This window comes from Falco biarmicus, chromosome 5 (genome assembly GCF_023638135.1).
Source record: "Falco biarmicus isolate bFalBia1 chromosome 5, bFalBia1.pri, whole genome shotgun sequence".
NCBI lineage: Eukaryota > Metazoa > Chordata > Aves > Falconiformes > Falconidae > Falco > Falco biarmicus.
Window position 1 is genome coordinate 22,643,197 of NC_079292.1, and position 20,897 is coordinate 22,664,093.

Below are 20,897 nucleotides of genomic sequence, written 5' to 3' on the forward strand. Positions count from 1 at the left end.
TTGTTTTATTTCATTTTACGTTAGCTTAATTCCTTACCGAACCATGGCTGCTGAAACAATAGTGGCCCCATGTGAGTTGCAGGATTGCAGCTCCTGACTGCGGTGCCTCTTTCCTTGCTTTACATGAGCACTGATGGTACATGAGCGTGGAGCTGGGCTGAGAGCAAGTCTGATGGTGGGGAGAAGCATTTGGGGAGAAGTGGATGATGGCTTCCTCCCTACTGAAGAGTTAGGGGTGAGAAATTTAGTGTCACAATCGAAGCCATGATGGAAAGGGAGGTACTGGGATTTTACGGACACCCTCTCCATACTACACCCAACCAGCAGGAAGCAGCTGCTCGCTTTCCCCCATAGCAGAGAATAAGCAATGAAGCCACATGTAATACCAGCAGTGCCCCACACAGCACAGCTTAAACTCACCCTCTTTGAAGTCAACACACTGACTGTTATGGCTCACTCACCTCATGGTGTTTAATTCTCGCATTTAGGACCACGACCTCCTATTAACAGTCCACGTAATGTAAACCTTTGGTTTTCAAACATACAGAACACACAAAGTAGCTTGCTTTTTCCTTTTGCATCCGGCTTTGCTGCACTCTAAATGATCTTCCCACAGTAACTGGTTTTCTTCTGTCTTTCCATATGGGAGAGTTAGAACATATAGAGGGAACATAAAGAATATAGATAATACAGGTAGCATGTATAGAATATATATGTTCACTTACATACATCTATGTGTTAAAACATATATTTGTATATCTGGGATGTGGGTATGCGTGTATGTGCACACAAATACATTCTTTTTCTAGGAGATGTAGAGCAGACGGAAATTTATCTAGCCACCTGGCAGAGAGAAGGCAGGAGGACGGTCATACAACACCCTGAACCGTCTCGGCTCTCCCGTCTGCTCTCATCCCCGCTGCCCGCTCCCGGCTTTTTGAGGATGCGACAAGTCGCAGTGCCAGAGCGCAGCATCCTCGGAGGGGCGTCCCGGCCCCGCCCGCCCCCCCCCCTCCCCCCCCCCCCCCCCCCATCCCCCGGCTCCGGCCCCGTCCAATCACGGCGCTGCGGGGAAGGATGCTCGGGGCAAGGATGCGGAGTTGCCAGGATACAGCAGCGTCCCCGTGTCCCATGCCCTCCCCTCCACCCCTCCCCCCCCGGCCCCGTGTCCTCCCCCCCGGGACCGGGCTGCGCTCCTGCCCACGCAGTTAAACAGCCGCGGGAGCGCAGCCCCGCAGCATGGGGACGGCGGCTTGCCTCCGTCCGAGCGCTCCTCGCCACAGCCTCGCTGCCCGCCGCGCCGACAGCGGCAACCAGCTTCAAAGTTAGACCTAGAAAAAGCAGTAAATGAATAAACGGTAGGAATAAACCTCAGGCAGCCCCTCCGCGCAGCGCCGGCTGCAGAGCTACCGCACGCCCCGAGCACCGGGAGAAGCAGTCTGCAAATGCCAGCCGGCTCTCCCTCCTTGTCTTTGCAACTCTAGGTCGCCTCCTAATCTAAAGCTTTGCACCAACCCCCTTTGCCCGGAAAGCAGAGGAAATCTAGAAAGATGCGAGGCTGCGAAAAGGGCCCCCAGTTGACAGAGCTGGTACCAGGCGCTGCCTGGCCAAGGAGAGCCGAAGTTGCTGGGAGGAACGGGAAGCGCGTGCTCCAGAGGAGAGGGGAAGAGAAGGGGGCCATCGCTTGCTGATCGCAGTCTCTCCCTCCCGTTGCCCTCCTTTTTCTCCCCCTTCCCTCCCAGCCTTACCTCTGACCGCTTAGGAGGCCTTGATGAGTTTCCATCGGGATCCGATCCAAGGTGGGGGGGAGAAAGCGTGACTGTTCCCAGACGGAAGCAGCTCACACAAGTTTGGGGGCTGAGATTCCCCGGTGGATGTTTAACGAGCACATCAGAGGCCCGCGATGCCCGGGAGCAGCTGGAGACCCTCGCCAGGACCTACCTTCATTGCACGGTAAGGAGCTGGGGGCTGGTATCCCGGGTCTGGGTCCCTTCATCCCACATCCTGCTCCCTGCATCCTGGCATCTCGGAGCTGTGCATCGCGGTCCTCACATTCCTGCATCCCATATCCCAGTCCTCACATTTCACACCCTGCAGCATCTCGGGTCCCTGCAGCCCGCAACCCACCCCCACCACCACCACCCCCCACCACCCCCATGCTGCCCTCCGGAGAAGCTGCAGCCGCTGCCCGGAGGACTGCGGGTTGTGCAGCCAGGGAAAAAGTTTGGAGCTGGTGGTTTGCGAAACGGTTTGCTGACAGGAGTCAGGGGCCAGGAGAAGCTGGGGCTGGGGCGCAGGGCTTTCACACCTGCAGAGGGCAGGTAGGGTGCAGGGGGACCCCTGTAGTCTGCAGCTGGCGGGGGGGGGGTAGGGGGGTAGGGGGTAGGGGTGGAGAAAGGGGGCTAGCTCGCCCAAGGCAAGGCAGCTGTGTCCAGATGTTGCCCAGAGGTTTCTGCTCCTGCAGAGGCAGGCTTTGGGGGTGAAGCAAGGAGATCTTTAGCTTGCCGTCCTATACCCTTCATAAGGTGGGGTGGAGAGTGCCAACCCAGCAGCTGGGAGAGCCGTGCTGGGTACCTAGCTCATCTCCCTGGATCTGCTGCTGCGGGAGAGGGGGAGAAGGTGGGGAAGAAACCTTAAAGAAACGGGAAGTGCTTTGCTCCTCCTGAGGTATCTTCCCTGCAGGGACCTGGCTCACTCCAGGATACTAAAATTGGAAGGCTTCAAAAAGAAAGGAGAAATTAGCAGGGATGATAGAGACAATGTAAACTGTTCCTCATGTATGTCTGTATAACTATCTGTCCATGTGAGTATTCATCTAGCTGTATAGGTATATGTGTGTGCTTCTAGAGTTGCTTGTGCCCATGTATGTGCCTTGCCTGTGTTCCTATGTCTCTGGGTGTGTACATGTGTGTATCTATGTTTATGTTTGCTTGGATGCACACAGATGCGTTATATGTATAAATCCATAGGAATGTGGTTTTATTCCTAGACAGTGTTTATTTTACTCTGTGTAGACCTAGAGGTGTGTGGGTACGTATCTTTCATCTCTGTGTGTGCCAGGCACACATATCTGCTGAGATACACATGTGGGTGTGACAAAGTGTCTCTCTGTGCCAGTGTGTAGGGAGGATTTAGGGGTGGGGGGTAGGGGGCGTTGGATTTGGGGGCTTTCCCCCCCAGGTTATTGTAGTATTTCCATACATCATTTTACCCATACATCCCAGTTTTCAGCAATTTTGATAAAAACCAAGCAATTCTTGAAAAACTAGGTATCTTACTGATACTGTATTGAACTGAACTAAGTGTTTGCTGGCAGTTTGTGAGTTCTTTGGCTTTTTCTCGGTTTATGCCACCTGCTGAAGGTTATTTTAGTTCATTTTTTAAAATAATTAATTCAGCTTTAAAGAATCTCAATCAGAAGACTCTGAAACTGAACAGCCTGGGACACAGACCTTTACTTATTTCAGCTTGCATATGTCTCACATTGATTAAATATGCATGAAAACAATTTGAAAAGCACATAACCCACCTGATCAAATACATGTTTTAGGAAAATGACTTTTTTTCATTTTCTTCAGATACAGCTAAATCATTGTGACACCTTTTGCTGTTTTTTATGTAGATAAATGCAAGTGTTAGAAGAAAATACGACATCCCCAGTTATATTGGGGAAAATTACACATTAGGTGACTTTTACTCACAATTAGGGTAGTAGGAAAATTGTACTTTTTTAATGTTCACTCTTTGAGTGAAATCAGTAACAATACATGCAATCCTTCCTAATAAACTTACTACCTGAAAAGCAGTGCAAGCTAATTTGTTTTCTGTTAGAGTGTTTCATACTTTTAATTCCTGTGGTTATTTTGCTCATTGCTTTTTTTTAAAAGAAGGATGCCGTCCACTGCTACTCTCAGTATTGCTGGAGTCCTGCATTACATATAAAACACTAAACACACTTCAAAATAGAAAAGCCACCAATTGCTTTACTGTTCCAAAACTAAAACCAAGAAAAATGGCATTTGTATCAAGTACATTAAAATAAGACTTTCGTCCCAGAGCTGAGATGCTTTTCTAATCACTGTGGATGTTCGTCTGGGTTACTTGTGCTGATGACCTACTTATAAGCTTCTACAAATAGTTTTTTAGGCAAATGTTGATGACTTGTCTAGGAGTAAGATTCTAATTTTATCACTGAAAGAGTGAATCTAAAGCAAGATGCAGAGGTAAGGTATCTTTCTGGATTCACTTAATGTTTTTATACTTAATTAAATTATGACAAAGCGAAGTATTAAATCAGACTGGAAAGCCAAAAGCAAAGAAATGCACTACAAATAGTGGTATCATTCAGTTCAGTAGTCTGTGTTACATAAGTGGAGCTGAATCTGGAAATTAAGAAAGTGTAAGGAGATATACTGGCACTTAAAGAAAGAGCTATTTGGATGTTTTGTGCAAACACAACTCTCCTGTGGAGTTGTCCTACAGAGCATAAATTATTCTAAAGCTTGCACAGTCCCATATAGAATACTAGAAGACCTGAATGGCCTGGTTCTAATGTCACTTACGCCAGGGTCAAATTGCAATTTTACCTTTAAATCTGGTGGCTTAAATTCTTTGTTGGTCCACAAGAATCCAGTAGGGTCGCACGAAGTGTGTACCCAACAAAAATCTGATTTATCAGTGTGATTTGAGAATCCAACCTAGAGCTTTTACAAAGTGTGAGACCCTGTCTAAGCCTGTCTAACTTGCCAACAGCATCCTGTAGAAGGGACTTCACTCTCCATTCAGTTTTTGAAAGTTGTTTCCAAAGCCCCATAAAATATTTATCAGGATTTCTGCACCTTGTTTTCTCCAACTTGTAGTATAGCTATCGAGCAGTTAGTACAATTTTTTCAGGTTGATAAAATGCTAGGTACACGATCACTCTCAGGATGTCACAGAACAGGACGGGGATGTTTGACACACTCCAGGATCAGCCAGCATTACTGTTAGTCTGTGAATATGTATAACTGCAGTAAGCTATATAAGCTCTTGTGAAGAAGATCATGTAATGCTGACTGGCTTTTTTTTCTGTTTGTCAGTATAAAACTGACAGCTGGTTTAAAGCTTAATCAGGAACTTAGTCCAGGTCAAAGAGTTGAAGAGAAGATTGTCTTCTCGCTCTCTACTAGTGTGGAGAATAAGGTTGTGCTTTAATCCCTAGGTGATTTGCATTTGCAGTGGAGGGATACCCACAGCCAGAGAGAAGGGGTGACCAGAAGGGTGATTAGCCACCCTGCTCCCACAGGCAGCTCTGAATGTCCAGAGCACAACTGTGGTGGACCTGGGCTCCAAAAGTGGCAGAGAAAGAGCATAGTCTTTGGCTGGTACCATCTTCCTAAATCTCTGCCTGTGACTGCCTCTGGCTGTGGACTTAATAAGGCCAACTTTCACTGTGATAATCTAGCCCTTCACTGGCAGAAAAATCTGGGATGCATTTCATTTTATGAAAATACAGATTTGTTTGAAAATCCTAAGTTTATTTTAGTAGTAGGAATAAAATGACAAAAAAATAGCATTTCCTCCTGGGCACAATGATGTCTAGGAACAGCCTCAGTGCGATTGTCAGGTATTTCCACTGAGACAAAACCACAGTTCATTGTTAGAAGTGTTTTAACTATTACAGATTAGTGTAATTCATTCTTTTTTCAGGTGAGCCCAGAATCACTGTGTGACTTCAATGAATTTACTGGCTGACCTATTGTCTTCTGAGGGTTTTGGACATTTTATTTCAGGGATATTCAGGTTTTTTAAAATACTGCAAGGAATATACTGCTTTGTTTCTAGCTGTCTTTCCAAAGCAATGCAGCAAATATTCGTAGGAGGCAAATCACTATTAAAATCAAAAAGAACATAATTTTACGAGAGCTATAGCAAATTACACAGAAAAAGGCTGTAGAACTATATTGCTTTTATCTCATATTGGGCCTCAAATATAAAATTATGTTGTAGGAACTATTATGCTATTGTTCATAGCGCTGCTGAGATTATGGGAGCTTTTATGTAGTCAGCAATTGTACTGCTTATATAGGAACATATGGGCTCCTCATGTAAATCAATAGCTTGTCTCAAAAAAAAAGTAGCAGTGTAACAGCTTTCCTAAACCTTCTAAGACCCAACTTATCAGCATGTGAAGGCATGGTCTTAACCCCAGTTACTGAGGCAGCCTTCCTTCAGAACATGTTATAGTCTCACAAATGGCTTGACCTTGATAACGTTGATGACCCTAACCTTGAAAATCTCAGAATCACAGAATGGTCGGGTTTGGAGGGGACCTCTGGAGACCATCTAGTCCAACCCTGGCTAACGCAGATTCTCCCAGAGCAGGCTGCACAGTCACATCCAGGTGGGTTTGAATGTCTCCAGAGAAGGAGACCCCACAGCCTCTCTGGGCAGCCTGTCCTAGCCTTCAAGGCAGAGAAGGTTTTCTTCATATTCAGATGGAACTTCTTGTGTTGCAGTTTGCGCCCATTGCCCCTTGTCCTGTCACTGGGCACCACTGAAATAGACTGGCCCCATCCTCTTGGCACTCTCCCTTAAGATGTTTGTATGCATTGGTAAGATCCCCTCTCGGTCTTCTGTTCTCCAGGCTGAACAGCCCCAGCTCTCTCAGTCTCTCCCCACCAGGGAGATGCTCCAGTCCCCTCAACACCTCCACAGCCTCTGCTGGACCATCTCCAGCAGTTCCCTGTCTCTCTGGAACTGGGCAGCCCAGCACTTGCCACAGCACTCCAGATGTGGCCTCACCAGAGCAGAGCAGGAGGATCCCCTTCCTCCACCCGGCCCCACTCCTCCTCATGCCCCCCAGGATCACACTGGCCCCGTGGCCCCATGGGCACACTGCTGGCCCACGGGCACACTGCTGCCCACCAGCACTCTCAGGTCCTTCTAGACAGAGCTGCCCCCCAGCAGGTCAGCCCCAGCTTATGCTGGTGCACGGGGCCGTCCCTGCCCAGGTGCAGGACCCTACAATTGCCTCGGTTGACAGTCATGAGGTTCCTCTCTGCCCAGCTCTCCCACCTGTCCAGGTCTGGCTGAATGGCAGCGCAGCCTCTGGTGAATCAGCCACTCCTCCCAGTTTGGTATCATCCACAAACTTGCTGAGCGTGCACTCTGTCCCTCTTCCAGTACATCCAAAGGGATACAGAATGATGACCAGTATATAAACTATATCAAATATGCATCAAGTAAGGTATGTACAGAGGGAATTTTTGATGAACGTTTCATGGCTGAAATGGTAACTTGAATCAGGCTGTTGGTGGATACTGTGACACATTGAAATTTTCCATTAGAAAAGTGAATAGAGGAGAAAAGTTGTCAAGAAAAAAAAAAGGTTGAGGAAAATAGATCTGTAGGGGACAAAATGGGAGAAACAAAGAGAAGAAAATAGCTTGATAGAAAAGGAAAGAAAGAACAATAAAGACACTCAGATGAGTGTTCAAGCTGGAGGAAAAGTATATGGAATGGTAAATCAGTTGTGGGATGAAGAGATTGTAAAGCAGGTGAAGGTGGTGAAGAAGACATTCTCATTAAAGAGATTAGATATTACCCTGTGATCCAACTAGCAGGGCAAAACATTGCACATGTTATGGAGGAAGTAACTGCAAATTTCAGCCCAGCAGAGGATTGCATTCAGGCATGCTGACTATGGAAGGGAACAGCATCAGAGATGTAGGAAAGGGTGAGCTAGTAGGGAAAATGTCATAAAGCTGATTTTTTCCATGGCAATTTGAAATAATAGGAAAGTTAAAGAAGCTAGGTGGAGAGGTGGAATGTAAGGATTTTAAAGTCCATAGTGACCAAGAAAACTTAGCAAGTATCAGAATACAGTGAGCACACATTGACAAATGAAGCATATCCTTGAGAAAAGGAGGAAGGGGAAAGATAAACAAAGGAGGCAGAAACAGATTGACGGGGTCTCTTAGGAAGCCAGTGGAGAAGTTCTCAGATTCCAGAGGAAAACCAAGCAAGTGCACACAAGGGAAAATGAAGTCAATAGCTCAGCGGGTGACCACAAAGGCAGCAAATTCATAGGTCGGAAGTGTATTAGGAGAATTAGTGTCTTAAAAGGAAGGTATTCATGGGAAGAAGGAAGAAAATGTTAGCTTAGAGCACCCTTTAAGGAACAGGGTGCCTGAGAAGGGGAATACTGAGAAGGGGAGGTAGAGAATGCAGGTGAGAAGAAACAGGGCTGCTCTTGGAAAAGGAAGGGTGCTGGAGGAGAGTAAAAAAGGGAAGAATAAAATAGGGAAGAAAAATGAGAGGGATGGGATTGATATGAAATTAGAGGAAAAGCACAGGCAAAGGCTGGAAGCAGGGACTGCCAAAAAAAAAGAAAAGAAGAGGATCAAAGGGTTGTGTGGTGCAGGGAAGCTGCCTCCCACTGGTACAGAGAAGGAAGCAGGGCCTGGGCTTGCCAGGAGGAAGGAGCTGAAGGGAACCTGAAAACTGTGAAAAACCTTTGTTTAGAAGATGACAAGCTGGTATAAAACAGAGTAAAAAGAAAGCGTGCAGGATATAGTGACTGAGTGCACTCTCAGCTGAGAAATATAGTAAGACTCATACATTAGTTCCCATTCCCACAGAAAGCTCCACTAATGAGTCCACACTCAAATCAGGGGCAATTTTTGTGTTACCTAAATGCTGTATCTGGAGAGGTTAACGTAACTGCATCGTCTGGGGCTCTGCAGAGCCTCAGCCTCTCTGGTTTGTGGTGGCTGGTCCTCAAAAGCCCGTGTTGTTAGGCTGACTGACATACTACCTTGCGGTCTGCAAGGGTGGGTGCTGCAGGCAATTTACTGAGTCTGAGATAGGGCAGCAATGGGATGCTTCTCTGGAATTAGCCCTGGGAAGAGGCTGACTGAGACAAGGGTCAACAAGGGGCTGCCTGACTGTATGGTGCCACTCTGTAAACCAGCAAAACCAATGTGTCAGATGCTAAACCTAGCACCCTGGGATATTAGTGGTTTGCAATTTTCATCTAATACTGTGTGGCCAAACCAATGACCATGACACCAACCTATGAGGTATAGGATGAGACACTATTTTAAAAGGGTTTAGAAATCTTACACAATAGTTTCACCCCTAAATTCCTAAAATTTATCCCAAAATTTATTCCTAAATATTTTCAACTCTAAAAATCCCTAAATATTGTTTCATCAGTGGTGTGACTGTATGGACATAACAGCAGGGCCGAGATGGTACAGGAGCTCTCAGGCAACCCCAGTCCTCCACTATGGGAACAAAGAGATCCTGCAGGCTAGATGCACTCCTCCTCCCTGGTGAAGAATGCAGCACTTCAGAAAAGTAGTATTCTTCCTAGACCACCCTTGATCTTATTGACCTTGGCTATCTTATGTAGACTATGTATTGCAGTTCTTGACTGTTTTAAAGTACAGCTCACAGCATCAAGATTGTTGTCTTTTTGATATAATGTAGCTGTGATTAAGGCTCCTGAGATCCCATACTAGCTCCAGCTCGTATGTGCCATGCCTTCCTGATGTGAAACTTGCAGCTGTGCTTGAGTGAACATTTCTACATATATGTTTTATAGGACGTCTTTGGCTGTGCTGTTTTTTTGATCCGGTACTTACTGCCTAGCAATTTCTGTATTATTTTCTAATTATCATGTCTTTAGATTTTTCGTTTTTAATTTCATCCACAGTGGTTGCATCACCCAGTGAAAAAAATATTAGGAAAGCATGAAAAGACATTGTTCTGCTATTGTTTGAAAATATTACATTACGTTTGTGATGCTTAGCAGAAATTGACTGGCCTAGTGTTAGAATCACATAGCCAGAGATCCAACAAAAATCAAGAAGTAAATTTGGGGGATGTTTCCAGAACTCATACTATGTTGGGTTTTTTCCTCACTTCTGTGTACATTCATTAAAAAAAAAAAAACCAAAACAAAAAACCCCCAAAAAAACCCCAACAAAAAACCCCCAAAACAAACAGATAAACAGACAAAAGGATGGAGGTAAAATGAAAGATAAAGATATTGTGCAGTAAGACACCTAGACTCCAGTTCTGAGGTGTTAAAAAACAGATTGATTGCTTGCATTAGCTCACATGGCTAAGAAATGTCAAAAATTGCCTTTATCTGCAAGAACATTTAAAAGTTGCTATTTTAAGAAAAAGTATAATTGGTCTTGCCATGATGAGGGAGTTTTCAAAAAGCCTCATTATAATTTTTGGTGAGATTATTTGATTGAGTGTCACCAGTTGAGAATATGGCCATAGACTTTTTGGCTTTTTATCATAGATTTGCAATGGCATTTTTACTAATGTTCTGTCAGTCAGAGAGACATCTTTACTGTACGTCAACTAATACCTAATTTTGTTCCATTGTAAAAGATTCCAGATGTTTCAGTATACAACAGATGAAAGATTGTGATTTTTACCTTATAACAGATTCATTTTACCAGTATTTAACTCTGCCTTGTAAAAAGCAGGGGAAAAAAAACCACTCACATGGGACATCATTGTAATATTGGATTAAACTTCAGCAAAATTGTACGAAAAGGATACCTTACAATGCTGCTCTGTACAGCACATTATTTGCATAGACAGTAATAAGGGTCTGCTTTTCATCATTACAAAATACTTGTCCATGAAATACTACCACAGAACGACATTTTACTGGAAAAAAGTTTATAGGATTCCTCTCAGCATATTTTTCCAAACACTGTAAAAACACACTGAAGTGCACTTGTCAAATCTACTTTGCAACAGTTTTCAGCGTGTTCTGTTGGGCTCTCTTAATTGTGTTTGCTCACTTTCTTCCTTGCAACCACCAGGACTTTAGAAGAGCCCTGACAATAACAGACAATGAGGTCAGCATTTTCATAAAAAGGTGCAAACCCATCCTACACGGGACTGATGCACTAGGTTGAGTTATCAGGCTAGTCTTTGCTCTCAAAAGTTGTGAAAAGGGCAGCAACTGTCTGTGCGGGAATGGTGAATCAACACCGAGTCTGTTTAGTCCAGCTCTTAAGCCATCCAACACATGGTTCTTTATCTTACCATTATTACAAGATACCTTTACCTTGAAAAAAGAGCATTTTCTTTATAACCAAGAAATAAGCTGTCTGCCTCATGGTCTTGAAAAGAGAACAAACCCGAGTGCTGTCCTAGCTAGAACAACATACAGTCCGTGCCCTTTTTCATCCATTCACTTGTCAGTGTAGCTGTCAATAAGGATGTATTTATGTATGGCTAACCCCACAGTTGATTCACTAAAATAATTTTATGAGTTAAAAGGGAAGATGACCTAATGAGGTAGCTCCAGGAATACAAATAAAATGAGATAACTTTCACAGAATAATAATTTTACTTTCTGAAGTGGACTTCAAATCTCCAAGAAAAGAATAGATCTGCTTAAAACCACCTTTTCTTCTTCACTCAGAAGTGATCTCTGATTAATTGTGCAGTTTAGCTGAAGTTTGCTTTCCTTGGTATCCTAGGAGAAAAGCTCTGACAGACTGGGAATTTTAACTTGTTTGTAATGTAAACTCAGTATACTTGTGGTGCTTTTTAACACTCCAGAAACTGTTTGGGAGGAAAAAGAAATAAATAAAAAAGCTTTGATCCTCTAAGCAAACAAAGAGGGGAGAAGGAGGTTAAAAGAATTGTCGTTTGTGAAAGGCAGAGAAAGATAATGTGGGAAAGGTGTCTTTATTTTAACACTTTCAGAGATTGTTTGAAAGGCTATTGGACATGCCAGGCACTTCAACAGCATTAGAGCCCTCTGATGAATAGGGAAAGACTGATTTCTTTTTATTGTTTCATTGACATCTTTGAAGGTTTTTAAGGACTATGAATTTCTCATCGATATCAGTCAATCTGACCACGCTTTTTCCCAGAATCCAGAGTAATGCTAATACCTTGAGTATCAAGCTCAGATAAGCGTATTCCAAGTGGCATTATTCAGCATGAAGAAAGGAAGAAGAATCTAGTTTGGATGTAACACCAGCTCCTGGAAGCTAGGAGATGACTTAAAGCCCAAGTTTCTTGGCCGGAGGTTGAAATGTAAATTGAAGCATCCAGTTGTAGCAGCAGGGAGTGGTATGACCCAGCAGTGCCCTGTCGTCTGCTCATCTCTGGGAGATGTTCCTGCTCCCTAAAATGTCACTCATCTGGGGTTTTTGGCCTGTAAGGAGGAAGGCGTATTCAAGTCTCCAAGTGCTCTTTTCAATCTGTCTGTCTATTCCAAATTCATCAGTTTTAAGGAAGGAAGCAGGCAAATAGCTCCATTTAGACCTAGATACCTTAAATCAATGTCCAGGCAGCAGCTGCAGATAATAGTAGTTTATCTTAGTCCCTGTGATTTCCTGGCAAGGGCACAAGGTCCCAATTAAAACTTATCCTGAAAGTGTGCAGTATCCATTATGGTAGAAATGGATAGGAAGAGGCCTTTTTTTATGTAAGCTTCTTCATTTTCAAAGATTGTACACAATGTTCCGTCTTCCTGAATCAGCATTTATAGTTCCACAGATAATCTTCATCTGATCCATCTCCCCCTCCAAAGGCTGCATAAACTATCTCTAAATGTTTATAATTAATATTTGTTGAAGGATTCCCTTAAAATCTGCAATGACAGAGATTTCACAGCCTCCTGGAATGGCAAATGCCTGTGCTTCACTGTTGTTACGGACAGAAGGTCTCCAAAAGTTTAATCAAATCCCACTTTTTGCAACTAAGCTTATCACTCTTATCCTCTCTGCTATGGAAATTGGAAGCAATTTAGTACTTTCCATTTCAGCCTTGTATATAGCAAAGGGATTCGATTTTACTTTTTAACATTCATTTTTGTAATGTACTCCTCAGTCATCTCCTCTTGACTCAATGAAATAACTGCTTTTGGTTTAGCCATGTGCTTTTTTAAGAATCTTGTTATTCTTGTTGTTTTCCTTTGGACCTTTTCCAGTTGCCCATTTGGACCCACACCCAAAAGATGAGTACAACTGATGAATGACTTGACTTCACTTGTCTTGAACACAACATTCCTCAAAGAAATCCTTTGTGCTATTTCTTTGTTCCATTCTCCAAGCCTCACTCCAGACAGAATTTTGCCCAAAAAGCCCTCAGGAGCCTCACAGAACCATAGTGATGTCCTTGTCCTGTCACTTTCAAATTTGCTACATTTTTTTCTTGACTGCTTCTGGTCATTTCTAGGTTGCAAACACATACAACCCCAATGAAAGAATTGTCAGCCTTTACATCCACATTAACATTTCAGAATAAAATTGCCTAGGTAGTTTGAACAGCCTGTTGCTTTGACTTCGCCAGAGGGATCTGTATGGGCGATGGCTTCTGTTGGTTCAGTCATTACTAGATGAAGGGATGGTTAACTGGTGCATTGTTCAGCATGTATCGTGTTTAGCTGGTTTATCATGAAATGATCGTCATGATCACTAACTTCAGCTAGCAGCCTTGTTGTCCACAAGTCCAAGAAGAGCTCCCTGGGAGCATTTTTAGAAGGGAAGCCTCCAGACCAACTCTAAGCATAAAATATAGCAATGAGTGTCGCAGAGCTGTGATGGGTAGAAATATGGGATTAGCATTCACTTGGGTATTGCAGCTATAGACCCATGAAAAAGGCAGAAGCTGCTCATGCTTTCAGTATCAAAACTGCAGAGCAATGCATCAGGAAGTCTCAAATGAGAAGTTTGACTTCGCTGCTGGCAAACCCACACAGAGTTCATCTACGTTAAGTCTGATGAATGTGGCATTAGGCGAGAATCCAGAATTTCATGCCCCCTAGACACACTCTCTGCCTCTCTTGTTTAATTTCTCTTCTTTTATTAAGACTTAAACTCTTCCCTGGCAAGTTCAGAATGTATCCCAAACTGGCTAGGACATGGGTAACATCAGAGGGGTCCTAATGGAGCTGCCACAGGTACTTGCACCAAAGGCTTCTTAAAGAATCCTTTGCAACTGTTAGGTTTATGCATATGAGAGTAGTAGGTGCTACCAAAACCAAGAAAGCCTCAAAAAAGAAGGAAAGAGAAAAAAAAAAAAAAAAAAAGCATTCATTCAAGTATCTGTAGCGATTCATGAAGTACCTTAACACTGCAAAAAAAAACTTCTCCTCTAGCCTTCAAACTAATCAACATGTTGTTTAAATATATCTCAGTAAATTAAAACATTTGTTTTAATACATGCAGTATTAAATTTAAAATATATCCAGTCCAACTCATTAGTTCCTAACCATTAACTTCCAAGCCTTGAATTCCCACTGAACAGGTAAGCAGCTGCTTTGAAGTTTTAACTGGCATGACTTTTACCAGAGTACAAGCCATCGTTATGCATGAGAGTAGTTCCTTGCCTCTAACCTCTAACTCAGTTACACTGGAACTGTTAAATCAGCACTGTTTGGCTACATTGAGTGAAAGGGAAGGCTGGTCTCCATGAGAGAGTTTTATGGTATCAGACAGAAAGCCACAGGGAGGCACATTCAGGCCACCAGTGGGATGCAGCACGATGCTTTTTCTACCCACTGGTAAGATATGCATTCAGCATTCAGCAAGCCTGAGTGCTCATCCGATAAGATGTCTGTTCAATCTAGCTCGTGCTAAGTGAGCTAAGTACCTATGGTACACTATCTGATCACAGTGTCAGCAGAGCCTGGCATTGTACTACCAGTTATTGGATAGTCGACAGTGTGTTCCCAAGGCCTTAAAAAAGACCTTCTGTGTAAATAGTCATCTATGTTTAATCAACAAGAGTCATCTCAGTCCTATTTCAGAGTGCTGCAAGTTTTTTGCAACACTTTTAAAGCACCAAGTAATAGGTGCTCTAGCAAGTTCCATTTTTGTCCATCCCCATTTATATGGTTTCCAGGCCAATTATTACAATGTAATACTAATATAAATAGTTTCAAAAACAAAAGCATGTTTGGAATCACCTGTGTTTATCTTTAGAGGCTAAGAGCTGCAAAAACAAATGGATCCAGGGGGATTAAACACTAGGCTAATTGTTCATTAAGCAACCTAAGACTGATTAAGTGTGCTAATCCATTCAATATTTTTTCTTTTTGTTTCCATTATTATCTCTGCCAAAATTGTTTTACATGTACTAATTCACCTATGTTTATTTATTAATAAAGTAATTCCCTTGAAATGCATATAGTCTTTTCTCGAGCAAAACTTCCATGACAGCAATAACAGAAGGACTTCAAGATGTGGCTGGAACTCTCTGTACTGCTCTTTTCCTAAAATAAAACTTAAACTCTTTCAATAAGATTAATGTGAATGCATCCTCCATCTGTATCAATTCCAAATACTCTCCATGTTTAATTAAGTCATATTATTCTGTGAAGTTATACACTTCTATGTAATATTCTATGAAAGGGGTCCTGATTTTACCTGACTCCAAAGATTTTTTCTAAAATTTATTTCTGATTGCTGACTACTATTACATATTAATTTTTACAATATTTTGATGTGCAATTGACTTTCTGTTTGCTGTATAAGTAAAGGACAGAGAGTTATTGCTAGCTAAGTTGATTATCATGTCCTCCCAGATTCAGAAAGTAATGTGTTTTTTTCAGATTAGGTACACTTTAATATTGCCAGATTCTGGCTCCCAAAATAACCCTTGGAGGAAAGTAGGCTCACCATAAAATTATTCACATAGGTATTACCACAAATATGGGATGATGAGCAACAGGCCAGGTAGCAGTGCAACAGAAACGGATCTAAGGCTACAGAAGGTCAGAAGAAGAGCATGGCTGAGCACCGTGGTATCACACTTCTTGTGAAAAATGGAAATTTCCTACCGGGGTTAATAAATAGAAATATTGTCTGTAAAATATGGAATGTAAACATTATCTTCTACTCAGAACTAGTAGGGGAACATTTGGAGTATGGTGCCCAGTTCTGAGAATAATGTTTTAAGAAGAAAAACAAATCACTGAGACAAGAGTCCAGAGAATATCAACAAGAAGAATTAGAGGTGTGAAAAAATAGATTTATCACAGGTAAGTGACAGGCTTAAATTTTCAAACAGACTAGACTTTAGGAAAAGCTTTTAACAGTAAGGAGAGTCAAGCAACAGAATAAACTGCTGGGAAGTCTAGGAAGTCCCTATCACCAAAGGTGTATGAAAACAAGCTAGCCAAGGCATGAGTTAGATAAGACATAAGTAAAGTTGATCCTGAATTGCTTAATAGCAAAGGAAGATCAAGACCTTTCAGGGTTCCTTCCAACCCTCTGTTTTCTGTAAGTGACTTGAACAGCACTCAGGGTTCCTACCCCAGGATCTTACAGCGCAGCACTCTCTACTGCAGACATCTGCCTCCCTACGTGGCCACCTAGACATCTGCCAGCAAAGCAGAGCTTCCACAGCTCCCTTTGTGAGGGAAGCAGAGGCAGCGGCAGCAGAGAGCAACATGCTTCTCTTGGGGAAGAGGGGAAAAACAGACAACTTTCAGGAACAAAAAAGGTAGTCCTGCAAGAGAGCAGTAAGCTCTGCCAGACAGAGGTAGATTGTGTGTGTGTGCAGGGAGAGCACACATGGCAAGTCTCTGCTCACGAGTGTTCAGTTCTTGCTCTACGCTAGGAGCAGCAGCATTTTGCATCATCTTTAATATAGATAACAATGTAGTCTGTCATGTAAAGACCATTAGCAGACCAGCTTCGTACTGTAGGGACTGTGCAGAAGCGTATGTCTACAAAAACCAACATTAAATGAGCTCTAATATTAGGACAACAGGGAAACAAGAAAGAAGAAACAGCATGACTTGCGCTGTCAGCTTTAAAGTCTACTCTGCATGTTCGTAGGCTTTGATACCCTTATGTGTAGGCAAAGCACAATAGAAGGTTATATAGTAGTATATGTTTTGGGAATATTTGCCTAAGGAAATCAATGCAGTAAATTTATTGACATCGTCAATGCAGAACTACTGTAACTCTAAGCTTTCTGCACTGCAGTGATGATTATGAAACTAGTAGGTATTTTATGTTATTAACTCAAGGTGTCATCTTTCATAAATACTCATAAAACACATTGGCAAAAGCATAAACTGCAGAAACATGAGTAGGAAATCTATGATATGTTCCCTATCATAGACAAATTGTTAATGCTCTTACCCAGTAATTATTTAATCAAAAGTACACATAAGGAAAATCTGAAATAACTGAGATCTTTCAGTTGTTAGAAATAAGGGCCCTATCTTCATGTTAATCACTGAAGGAGGGTTAGAGTATATTTTAATAAAAGTGTGAGACAGTATTGAAATTCAAATAACTCCTTGGAGGTTTTATGGTTCCTATAAAATGCAAAGAAATTCAGAAAGAAGATTTTTCAAAATTAATAGCTCTTTCTTAAAGAGAAATAAAGAATTATATGCCATCTTCTCAAAGGACTTTATGTTTTGTCATGAGTTGGTGAAAAAATCTATTATTCAGATCATTGATAGAAAGGATATTTAGCTTAAATTACACTCTTTCCTTTCTGTCCTGAAATTTTTCTTCCATTCAAAAAAAATTGTGTCTTTCATCATTCAAGGCCCCCCTGCATTAACCCTGGAGAATACTGAAATATTCCTTTTATCCATCCTAAATCAGATGAACAATAAAAAGGTATTGATTTTTCATACGGTATAAATAGTTCATGTATATATAAAAAATTAATTCAGGAATCAGTGGGTCAAATCCTAGACTGTGATAAATCAGCAACAAAGTCAATGGAGCTGCTCTGTCTTACACCAACTAGTAATGTCATTCAATTTGTCAGGTGTACTGCACTTCAATCCTTTCATAGTTTCAAGAGATCAATAAGATCTGCAGTTTCAGGTTTTCAAATGTCAGCCTGCTTGTTTCCCGTACCCGTACTCAAGCAGTAGAGAGGACTTTGCAGCAAAAACCTTGCACTGCAATAAAACATTACCTTCAGGCATGCTCACTTGCCTGTCTGTTTGAGACTGGATATTGCAGTCTGACTCTGAGCTTGGTCGTCACCAGTGGGAAGCTGCTCAGGAGTTGATGGCATGAGAACATGAGTCATGAACATGTTATTCCAATCCCCCAACTAGTGTAAATCAGTGTAACTGCACTGTTACAAGCTCCAAGGACAGAGACAGATTGTAAATGCAGGGAACTGCGCAACGTAAATAAGGACAGAAGAGACAATTTAGTCTGTCTCCTGCCCCAAGGCAGCATCAGGATTATTGTGTCACTTATTAAAAAAAAAAGACTCATTTTTTTCTGGAAAACTTCTGATGGCAGAGACTTCATAGCTTTCCCAGGCAGCATGTCCCCATGCCTTACTACCTTTATGACAAGAATATTTTCCCTAGTATTAAGCCTAATCATTTGGTTTTGCCGTTTAAGTTCTTTTCTGCTTTAGCTAATGACCACAGCCCAAGTTCTCCTTTCTTCCCTATTAATTTCTCACCTCCTGAACTTTATGCAGCTTTGATTACAACCTGGTCTGGTCACATCAATGATGAACTTGAGTCTGCTGATGGGATCTGGAAAACTGTAAGTCTCAGCCCAGTCTGTCTATGATTTCTCTGGTTTTCTGAAACTGGCCCACTTCCCAGTCTGAGACACCATCCAGTCTGATGCACTGGCCATCAAGCCACGAGACATCCATTGCCACTGGAAAGACTCAAAGTAATGCTTGTGAAACAATGAGAGTCCTAAGATTGGGGTGGGCTTTTTAATTTGTCACCTATGAAAGTGACATTGTGCTATGGTTTTTAGCATAAGAAATAGAAACCAAGACATGTTTTAGACTGTGCAAATAGTGTGATGTGTTCCAAAGGAAAGCATTTCTTCCTGGTTTCTGGCACAATCTCATCAGAGGGATAATGCTTCCTTTCTAACTTGTATCACCAAATAATCTTATGCTCCTTAGTGAGATGACAAACTTTAGTCCATGCATTAAGTGCTTTTTAAATGGCATTGAGTTCTTGTTCTGTGATGGTTCCAACTAATGATTAACGTAAGTCATTGTTATCTCTTACGCTCATTAAAGAAAATATTTAGATTATTTCAGAGTAAAGGATTCAGTGTTTGGTGAAGAAAATAATGGTGTTTTGGAAAGAAAATAGCATGTAAGTAAAAGAAAGAGCTATTGCTAGTGAAAACAGGTTGATGAAAAAAGAATTGAGAATGGCAGAAATGTCTATTTTTCTCCAATATTTTTTTCCCTATCAATGGGCTGTTCTGCTAAGATCAATAAAACCTCCCAGACTGACTCAGGTGCTTCCTAAGTTGATTACTGAAGAGAAAACAAATTAGTTCGAAACCTTTCCAGACTAAACAGTTACTGGCAGCACTTCATCCTTCTTGTTTGTTGTTCTTCACTAAAGCTTGGTCTTCTCTAGCAAACCTACCTGGGGACAGCAGCCTCGGCTAAACCTCAGGCTGGTGGGTATTTTTTCACTGAGGAGGTTTGCTACGGTATTCTCCTGGCCCGTGCTCAGCCTCCCCTTGGTGCCAGGGCCGCTTTGCTTCCCTTCTGCTGAGTGGGAGAGAAGGACCTTTGCACTGCCTGGTGGCCAGAGATAGGTGCAGACTTTTCCATGCCTGTGGTCCTCATTGCTGACTGTCAGCTATGCTCTAGGGCCCAAAGCTCTTCCTCTGTCTAATCCTCCCATTTCACTGCAGAACCCAGGCAACACAGCTTAACAACACCCTTCAGATGCTTCTCAGCCACTTGCTTCCCTGAAATATTTCTAAGAGCCTCCAGACTATGGGCAGATTGTCAGCCAAGTTCCTCTCTGCCTCCCATGCCTTCAGGAGCTGGTCCTCTAGCTTCTAACACCCATGCTGACTTTTTCAGAGTGACAGCAGAGAGGAATACCTGAAGTTACAGAACAGGCTTATTTTCTCAGCTCAGACACATTCCTCTGGAGTAAAACTACAATACACTGGAGGACCTTTGGGCCTGTAGAGAGTACAATATGGTCTGGATCTGTGCCTGGCACGTAGGCTGTTGTGTCCTCGCTCTTGCCCAAAAGCCTCCCGCTGCCTGTAGCGCTGGGAACCTTGTGCCCTGAGCCCTTAGGGTCATGTTCACTCCAGCCCAACCAAGTGTGTGGAGAGCAACTGTAAAAGCTCGGCTGATTGCACAACTATGCTAATTGTTTTGCCTTTAGGTCTGAACTTTGTATCATTTCGCCTCCCTGCAAACTCCTTGCAGTTAATCAAATAGTTGCATTTCATCTCAGACACATCAGATTTATACCACATAAAAACTTTTTCTAAGCAAGCAAAGTCCTTTCTACTTCTAATCAAACACATCCATTTATGTTGAATCCTTCTGTTTGTGATTAATACCAACAGCAAAGGTAATATTTAATATGCCTCACATACCTCCTAAAAACCAAAACCGGCTTGACTCCCACCCAGATGTCTGGAAGAACAAGCGGTCTCTCCCCACTGCTGCCTCTGTGAGATAATCTCCCTCTCACCAAGCTAGAAGGAGCTTGTGGACTTTAGGGGCAGGGGGTACCTGTAGCGATCTGTTGAGCTTCCCACCACTTCTGTGACTACCCAGGAACTGGAACTTGTTTTGGTCATTTCACTCCATAACCTCATTCTTTGTTCAAATCAAGGAAAAGAAGCATCTGAGGGTGGGATTTATCTCAGCAGACATAGTGTGAAGACAGAGACAGCCACAGTGTGGAGGTCTACATATCTGGAAAATCATTTTTCATGATAAAAAGAAGAATTGCACTTTAAGGAGTGATTCAACTGACCTGTTTAAGACATATACTATAGGAAGAGAGGAATCATGTCCAAAAAAATGTTTTATTTTTTTCTATAAACTGACTATGAAGGGACCTTTGAATAAGCAGATCATGTGTAGGAACATAGAAACTCGCTTAAAAGAATCTGACCTAAATG

The 20,897-nt window shown here is 42.5% G+C and overlaps 1 protein-coding gene across 1 annotated transcript in view; it reads left to right on the forward strand.

Annotated features, from left to right (window-relative positions):
* Positions 1–1,203: 1,203 nt before the first annotated feature.
* Positions 1,204–20,897, forward strand: part of GRM3 (glutamate metabotropic receptor 3) — a 113,822-nt gene continuing 94,128 nt past the window's right edge. The window contains exon 1 of the mRNA XM_056341559.1: positions 1,204–1,953. The gene's annotated coding sequence lies outside the window, so the exon portion shown is untranslated. The remainder of the gene's footprint in view (positions 1,954–20,897) is intronic.